Genomic DNA, 9,675 nt, shown 5'->3' on the forward strand with positions numbered 1-9,675 from the left:
CAAGAAGGTGCCCCAATAGTAGCAGTGCCCCCCAAAAGTAATAGTGCCTTTAGAAGGTGCCCCAATAGTAGCAGTGCCCCCCAGACGTAATAATGCCTCCAGAAGGTGCCCCAATAGTAACTGCCCCCCAGAGGTATTGGTGCCTCAAGAAGGTGCCCCAATAGTAGCAGTGCCCCCCAGAAGTAATAGTGCCTCCAGAAGGTGCCCCAATAGTAGCAGTGCCCCACAGAGGTATTGGTGCCTCCAGAAGGTGCCCCAATAGTAGCAGTGCCCCCCAGAAGTAATAGTGCCTCCAGAAGGTGCCCCAATAGTAGCAGTGCCCCCCAGAAGTAATAGTGCCTCCAGAAGGTGCCCCAATAGTAGCAGTGCCCCCCCCCCCCGAGGTATAGGTGCCTCCAGAAGGTGCCCCAATAGTAGCAGTGCTCCCTAGAAGTCACAGTGCCTCCAGAAGGTGGCTCAATAGTAGCAGTGCCCTCCAGAAGGTGGCTCAATAGTAGCAGTGCCCCCCAGAAGTAATAGTGCCTCCAGAAGGTGCCCCAATAGTAGCAGTGCCCCCCAGAAGTAATAGTGCCTCCAGAAGGTGCCCCAATAGTAGCAGTGCCCCCCCAGAAGTAATGGTGCCTCCAGAAGGTGGCTCAATAGTAATAGTTCCCCAAGAAGGTGCTCTAATAATAATAATAGTGCCCCACAGAACGTGCAATAGTAGCAGTGCTCACAGAAGTAATAGTGTCTCCGGAATACACCCCATTGGTAGCAGGGACCACAGTAGTAATAGTGCCCCCCAGACATTATAGTGCCTCTAGAAGGTGCCCCAATAGTAGCAGTGCCCCCCAGAAGGTAATAGTACTAGTGACCCCAAAAGATGCAATAGTGGCAGTGCCCACAGTAGAAACAGTGCCTCCAGAATGCTCCTGATTAGTAGCCGTGCCCACAGTATTAATAATGTCCTCCGAAAGTGCCCCAATAGTAACAGTGCCCCCAATGGTAATAGTGTTCCCAATAGTAACTGCCCCAGTAGTAGTAGTGCCCCCAGGAAGTACCCCAATAGTAACAGTGGTTATAGCACCTCCAGAATATGCCACAATAGTAACAGTGGTTATAGTGCCTCCATTAGTAATAGTGCCCCCAGAAGTCACCTGCAGCAGTTATAGTGTCCACAGCAGTAATAGTGCCTCCAGAATGATCCCCAATAGTAATAGTGCCCCAGAAGGTGCCCTGAATGTAACTGTGCCAACAGTAGTAACAAAGCCCCCAGTTGTATAGATGTCCCAATACTAACAGTGTCCACAGTAGTTATAGGTCTCCCAGAATGCACCACAATATTAACAGTGCCCACAGACATGGCCTCAATAGTAACTGTTCCAACAGTAGTATCACGAACAGCGGCCCCAAGAGTAACCCTGCTAGTTACTACATGCAACAGAGGGGCGGGCATTCAGTTGTTGCCTTGCAGCTGATTGGAGCAGGACTATACAAAGCAGTATGGGAGCGGAAGTCCCGGCCAGTACAGTAGTGGCAGACCGGCTGCATAGGACAACCTCCCCCCCCCCCCCCCCCCACACACATACATACACCTATAGGTAGATAGCAAACAGCAGGGCGGCAAAAAATGGGAAAATCTACATGGAAAGCTGAGCTAATAGAGTGCAAACAGACGCAAAGCAGCGACCAGTGAGGACTGGAGTGGCTTTTACAATTTTTGTAAAACCCAAGTATGATTTAAATAGGTCTTCACTGTAATCTTGAAAAATTGGATGTAAGGTCCAGAATTGCTTTTGTAACTTTTGATCCACTTTTCCCATTGAAGTCAGCTGGAGAGGTGGAGCACGACGAAGTGGTGAAGACCTCCACACCGTTCAGCTGTGATACTGGGAGATCTACCAACGGGGCACAATAGGTCAATGATGGACAGACCAGCGGTCCAGCTCTATGGCTGCAGCTCTACCTTTAGTGTTATTTTTTTTTTTGCAAAGAAAACATGAGAATATCCAGATGTTCCAGAAATGCTGATTAAATATAAAGACCTCCTTCACACTTTGCATTTGGAACACATGAATTGTAACATTGGTGTCAATGGGAGCAAAATGCCATAGAGTAACACCACAACAGACCGCATCACGTTATCCTGGAGCTCACAAATCCCTTCCAGCTCGCTGCCACCTTGCCCTGAATACATGTATTACCCACATCTCTAGGAATACATGTGTGTAAAAGATACCGTAAGACTAGGGGCACGCGGGCATAGCTGGAATAGAACATGTCATGAGTTATTTCACACGGACCATGGGTCCACGTGAAAAACGTGTCTGTGCATAGCCTCATAGGCTATATTGGGGCTGTGTGCTGCCTGTGCAATCACATCCTGAAAATACCCCCATGTGCACTTAGTTTTAGTCCGGCTTCACACATCAAACAGTCGCGCTGCAAGTACGCAATGACACTGCGTACTTGCTGCACACCACCAATCATCATGCACTATCTTGGCGTGTATGCATGCATAATACGCGCCAATGTAGAACATGCTGCGATCTTTATTGCGTGCATATTTTGCGCAAGGTGTGAGCGCAACATGGGAGTCTGGCAGGTTGGTACAGCGTATTATGCACGCCAAAGCTGTGCATGTAATACGCTGTCACCACACAGTGTGAAGGAGTCCTTAGGGATCATGCACACACATGGGACTTAGTGCAATATGAAGTTGTGTTGCAGCCAAGAATGGAGGTCATGACCCGCAGTCCAACTAGTTGGTAGAACCAATCAAACCCTTCCACATACGGAGCTGCAGATTGTGCAATAAGTGACGAAACTACAAATACTGGAGAAGAATGCAGCCCGACAAACAGACCCCACAGCAAATATTTACATGTCACTCTTCCTTGTGCTTCCTGCTAGCTGGGGTTTCACAATGTTGTAAAGACACAATGATCTCTGCACGCTGGGATGTTGGCCGTGGGCTGCTTGTTCCTCATGCAGGGCTGAACTCATCGCCGGCCTTTTGTGAGGAGAGTTATGAATCAACAAAGTGATCTTGTTTAAAGGTAAATCCGGCCATAGTCAATAAATCTCTCATAACATAGTTCGTAAGGCCGAATGAAGACAATGTCCATCTAGTTCAGCCTGTCTATCCTCCTGTGTTGTTGATCCAGGAGAAGGTAAAAAAAAACAAAAAAAAACATTTTTTTGGGGAAAAAATTCCTTCCCGACTCCCTAATGGCAATCAGACTAATCCCTGGATCAACCCCCAATAGTTCCTACCTGCCTGTATACCCGGATTAACAATTAACCTAAGATTTATATCCTATAATATCCTTCCTCTCCAGAAAGACATCAAGTCCCCTTTTAAAGTCCTCTAGGAATTTTGCCATCACCACTTCCACAGGCAGAGAGTTCCACAGTCTAACTGCTCTTACAGTAAAGAACCCCTTTCTATGTTGGTGATGAAACCTGCTTTCCTCTAGATGTAGCAGATGCCCTCTTGTTCCCGTCGCAGTCCTGGGTATAAACATCCTTGTATTGTCCCCTCATGTACTTATACATAGTTATTTGATCACTCCTTAGCCGTCTTTTTTCTAGAGTAAATAATCCCAATTTGGATAGCCTCTCTGGGTATTCCAGTCCCGTCATTCCATGTATTAGTTTAGTTGTCCTTCTTTGAACCCCCTCCAGTACTGTAACATCTTTCCTGAGCACCGGTGACCAGAACTGTGCGCAGTATTCCATGTGGAGCCTGACTAGTGCCTTATATAATGGAAGGATAATGTTCTCGTCCCTCACCCCTATACCTCTTTTAATGCACCACAAGACTTTATTAGCTTTTGTAGCAGCTGACTGGCATTGGTTGCTCCAGTTAAATCTACAATCCACTAGTACCCCCAGGTCTTTTTCCATATCACTTTTCCCTAGCAGTGCCCCATTAAGTGTATATTGGTAACATCCATTTTTGCTGCCGATGTGCATAACCTTACATTTATCAACATTGAACTTCATTTGCCATTTTCCTGCCCAAGCCCCCAGCTAATCTAGGTCCGTTTGTAGCCGTACATTGTCCTCCGTTGCATTAATTAAATTGTATAATTTTGTGTCATCTGCAAATATTGATATTTTGCTGTGCAGCCCCTCTATCAGGTCGTTGATAAATATATTGAACAGAATGGGGCCTAATACTGAACCCTGTGGCACCCCACTAGTGACTGTGGCCCAATCGGAGTATGAGCCATTTATTACCACCCTCTGCTTTCTAGCTCTGAGCCAATTTTTTACCCATTTACACACGTTTTCACCCAGTCCGAGCTGCCTCATTTTGTATATTAGCCTATTATGTGGCACGGTGTCAAAGGCTTTAGAGAAGTCCAGATATACGAGATCAATAGATTCTCCCAGGTCCAGCCTAGAGCTTACTTCATCGTAGAAACTGATCAGATTTGTCTGACATGAGCGACCCTTCATGAATCCATGCTGGTGAGGAGTTATTCCCTTGTTCTCCTTGAGGTACTCATCGATGGCGTCTCTCAGAAACCCCTTGAAAATTTTTCCCATTACTGAATTGAGACTTACTGGCCTGTAGTTAGTTACCAGGCTCACTTTTGGTCCCCTTTTTGTAAATTGGAACCACGTTGGCAATGTGCTAATCCAATGGTACAACACCGGTTTTGATAGTGTCTAGAAATATTAGATATAGCGGCCTAGCTAACTCCTCACTTAGTTGCCTTAGTATCCTTGGGTGTATTCCATCTGGGCCTGGCGATTTATCGATTTTAATCTTCTTTAATCGGTTCCGCACCTCCTCCTGCGTTAGGTATGACATATTTTGTGAGGGGTTCATTTTATTCCCCTGCATCTCGTGTGGCATTTCCTTTTCATTTGTGAATACGCTTGAAAAGAAACTATTTAAGGGCGCCCACCCACTGGCGTTTTTTTTCCCTGCGAAATTCGCAGCATTTTTTTCTCTGCAGGGGTCTATGGGACTTGTAATGTTAAAATCGCGATCGCGCAAAATCGCGATTTCGCGGTAAATTGCGATTTTGCGCGATCGCGGTTTTAACATTACAAGTCCCATAGACCCCTGCAGAGAAAAAAATGCTGTGAATTTCGCAGGGAAAAAAAACGCCAGTGGGTGGGCGCCCTAATACATTTGCCTTCCCTCCATCATCAATGATTTCTCCTGCATCATTTGTTAAAGGGCCAGTGCTCTCCCTGCAAATCCTTTTGCTGTTAATATAGTTGAAAAATAGTTTCGGGTGGTTTTTGCTCTCTTTGGCGATCAGTCTTTCTGCTTCCTCCTTGGCAATTTTGATCTTATCTTTGCATATTTAGTTTTTTTCTCTGTACAATTTTAGCGCTTCTTCGCTGCCTTCTTGCTTTAGTAGTTTGAACGCTTTCTTTTTTTCGTTTATTGCCCCTCGTACCGTCTTGTCGAGCCACATTGGTTTCCTTTTACTTGAAGTTCTTTTATTTTTAAAGGGAATGAACTGCTCACATGAGGCGATTAGGATCCTTTTAAACTTTTCCCATTTGTCCTCTGTACTGATATTTTTGAGGATGTTGTCCCAATAAATGTTACTGATAGTAGTTCTAAGCTGATCAAATTTTGCTTTACCAAAGTTTAGTTTGCTTGTCGCTCCCTGATAAGGCTTCTTATTGAATGACAGCTGGAAGTTGATTATATTGTGGTCGCTGTTCCCCAAGTGCCCCTCAACCTGCACCCCCTTTATACGTTCCGGTTTGTTAGTTAGCACTAGGTCCAGAATGGCCCTCCCTCTTGTTGGTTCCTGCACAAGTTGGTTCAGATAATTATCTTTAATTACTCTCAAGAACTTATCACCCCTATGAGATTTGCAGGTTTCGTTCTCCCATGTTATATCTGGAAAATTAAAGTCCCCCATGATAATTACTTCGTTGCGCTTTGACACCTCTTCTATCTGCCTTAGTAGTAAGTTTTCAGTTTCTTCTGTTGCTTTTGGTGGTCTATAGAAAACCCCTATCAGGATTTTGTTAATTTCTTTTCTTCCTTTATTTCTACCCACAGAGATTCCACCTGTTCTTCTCCTACCCCTATATCCTCCCATAGCCTTGGCTTTAAGTACGATTTAACGTACAGACATACCCCTCCCCCTTTCTGGTTCCTTCGGTCTCTTCTGAAGAGATTGTACCCCTGTAAATTCGCCGCCCAATCGCACTTATCATCAAGCCATGTTTCCGTTATTCCGACTATATCATAATTTTCATCAGTCATTCTCGCTTCAAGCTCACCCATTTTACCAATCAGACTTCTTGCATTCGTGGTCATACAATTTATATCGTTTTTTTTGTTCTTTAAATTCGTTTTGTTGCTATTCTTACTAATGGCTGATCTAACAGTTCTAACTGTACTAACCCCACCCCCTGCTCAACCCCCATTCCCCTTGCTTAGACCCGGGTCGCTAGCTACACTGACTATCCCACTATTTCTCATTTTGCCCTCCCACCAGTCCCTAGTTAACACTCCTCCAGCCTTCTAACCATCTTCTCACCCAGCACAGCTGCACCCTCCCCATTAAGACTAATGGCTGATCTAACAGTTCTAACTGTACTAACCCCACCCCCTGCTCAACCCCCATTCCCCTTGCTTAGACCCAGGTCGCTAGCTACACTGACTATCCCACTATTTCTCATTTTGCCCTCCCACCAGTCCCTAGTTAACACTCCTCCAGCCTTCTAACCATCTTCTCACCCGGCACAGCTGCACCCTCCCCATTAAGATGCAGCCCGTCCCTACGGTAGAGCCTGTAGCCAACAGCAAAGTCAGCCCAGTTCTCCAGGAACCCAAATCGTGCCTGGGGGTTCTGCCATAAGCACTTGCAAGAAAAAGTATGCTGATTATGTAGTTTGATTGTTCTCCAAGTCACAATGAGGCTAATTTCACATGAGCGAGTGCGATATCAGGCTGTGAAACTTGGCTCGATATCGCTCTCACCAATGTACGATGTCCCCATGAATTAGGGGTGATTTTGTGTTAAAAAAATTCCTCGCATCACTTCAAGAAAGTTGTGATCTTCCGATCCGTTGAGTGTTTCCCATTGTTTTATTGCCGTGCGTTGCTTCGCCAGCCCTATTGAAAACAGTGAGTGAGGGGTTCCGAGGGAACGCTCACAGACGGCACGTGCCACGACTTTTTACCGCAATGCGTTAAAAAAATCTTTTGTGTATGATGCCATTCAAAAGAAGGCTTTTTGTTGTTTTTTTTTAAACTCCTGCCTTCCCACATATCGGACGGCTTTCATTGACTTCAATAAAAGCCGTCCGTGCAGACTCCGCACTGAAATGGAGCATGCTGCGATTTTTTTTTTTTTTTTTTCCCCCGGACCAAAAAGTCAGTAAATCAAATCCAAATGCTTTATTTCATTTGTGGACACCCATGTATTCCTATGGGCAGCCTGATTGGTGGATCTTCCACACGGGTAACCCACGCAGATTCCGCAGATCAGATCTGCCCTTGGACATTGGACCTGACTTTTCTATATTTAATAAATCTATATTTTTATAAGTCCTGCACTCCAGTTTGCTTTTCTTCTGTTTGATATGTCTTTGGGCTTATTCAGACAGGCGTATATTGGTCAGGTTTTCACACCCGGCCAATATAGGCTGTCCCTCTCTGCAAGGGGAGGAGGCGGGCCTGGCCGGGAGCTAGTGCACTGAGCTCCCGCCCCCTCTCCGCCCCTCGCCACTGTTTGCAATGGGAGGGGGCGGAACTTAGCCCCACCCCCGTCCAAAACCTCCCATTGCAAGCAGTGGAGAGGGGGTAGAGCTCAGTGCACCAGCTCCCGCCCAGGCCCGCCTCCTCCCCTTGCAGATAGGGACAGCGTTTATCAGCCGGGCGTGAAAACCCAACCGATATATGCTTGTCTGAATAAGCCCTTTTATTGAGTACACTCAGTATTAATCAAAGTGCAGCAAGAAAAGAAAGTGAACCTCTGTGCTAATGACTTCTCCAATAGCCAATTGGCAAGAAGTGTTTCAAGTATCAAGATAAGATTGGAAGTGTGGGATTCACAGCTGCTTTGCCCATTAACTGATGGCACTCAATGTCTGGTTATTGACAAATCTGTTCTCATGAATAATTGTATGAGACAGATGGATGAGGATCCCCCTTGCCACACACCAGTTTGACTTAGGACTATTTGAAGAGGCAGCATGCAGATTTGACCTTCACTGTGGGATCCCTGGTAGTGTGGCTGTCGACAATGCACTCAGCTGAGGCATCCTACCTGATGGTGTAAACAGGTGCATATCTAGAGGACTAGCTATGATCAAGTTTAGGGGCACAGGCCCAATAACCAGGTCCTGGCAGATGGTCAGGGCAGGCAGCAAATAATATTGAAGTCTAGAATACAGAGCCAAGGTAAAGGAGTACAGAAGGCAGAATGGTCAGGAACACAGCCAAAGGTCATAACCAACATACTCAACTAACTGGAGCTTACAATGGCTAATAAGACCTACTACTTAGGCATCCACCATATGGGACCTAGCTGGGTGTTTAGGGTGCTCACACTGGCCTTCTAACCCCTTAATAGTCCATGACATATAGTTATATCATGGAGGTTCGGGGTTTGTATGGAGGGGATCAGGGACCGATCCTGCTGCATACAATGCCAGTGTCGCCTGTTTCTTACAGCTTACACCTGCCTGCAGCAGCTGCGATCAGCACTCCCGCTGAGTGCAGCTGTTAACCCAATTCTGACCCAATTTAAATGCTCAGATTGGAGTTCAAATGAGCCCCCAGCGATGAGATTGCCTATCAAGCCATGTCTGTGGCGTGGCTTGATAGATTGCCTGTCAGATCGCGCTATAATGTAAAACTATGGTATTACATTATGCTGCAGCAACGATCAGTTCAGTATGCCTATAGTCTATCATTGGACATCCGCAAGTATTTAAATACCTGTGGGGGTCATTTTTTTCTATCAGCGTGCAACCGCATCCCCTATAGATACGCCAGTGGCTCAGATACAGGCTCAACCAAATTTTCTTGTTGATTTTCAATTATTGCTGAAGTATTGCAATGGCAATTCCTAGTTCATATGCTGCATACCCTCCAACCCTCTGTATTGCTGCTACTGCCTAAGTATGTTGATGGTGCCACTATGGTGACTTTACAGGAGTTGAGCTTGGCCCTCCCAGCAATAGAGAAAGAGCAGTCCACCGTGTGGATCCAATTGTACCGGTCCCTCTGACTGAATGGAAGACCCCACGCTTGCATCTGAGGCCCTCTCACATGTACATAATAAACTGACCTCAGTTCTACAAGTACAAAAGGCTCTCCGCTTGATGAGTATGAATTCTAGTATAGTTGATTGTTATACTCAGCTGTCCACTAGGGGGAGTTCACTGATATTATTTTTTCCACTGCTGCTTTTTGCAGTCGGTCTCCTGCGCACAGCGATGTCTGATACACACTGCATAAAACTGACAAATAGTGATTCTCTGTCTCATATTGCAGACTCCAGGACAGTTAAATATCCAGTATGGCATATTAAAATAAGATTGTGGTTAACACTATGCTATTGGAAATCATACACATCAGAAAAGTTCAATACTATCATTGGTGTTGAAGGCGGCCTCTTGTGCCCAAAACGATATAAAAGCAATATACTCGCCGTGGGTCCGGAGCGCCGATCTGACAGGTGACATCACTGGGTC

The sequence above is a fragment of the Eleutherodactylus coqui genome, chromosome 6 (genome assembly GCF_035609145.1).
Source record: "Eleutherodactylus coqui strain aEleCoq1 chromosome 6, aEleCoq1.hap1, whole genome shotgun sequence".
In the NCBI taxonomy this organism is placed as follows: Eukaryota; Metazoa; Chordata; class Amphibia; order Anura; family Eleutherodactylidae; genus Eleutherodactylus; species Eleutherodactylus coqui.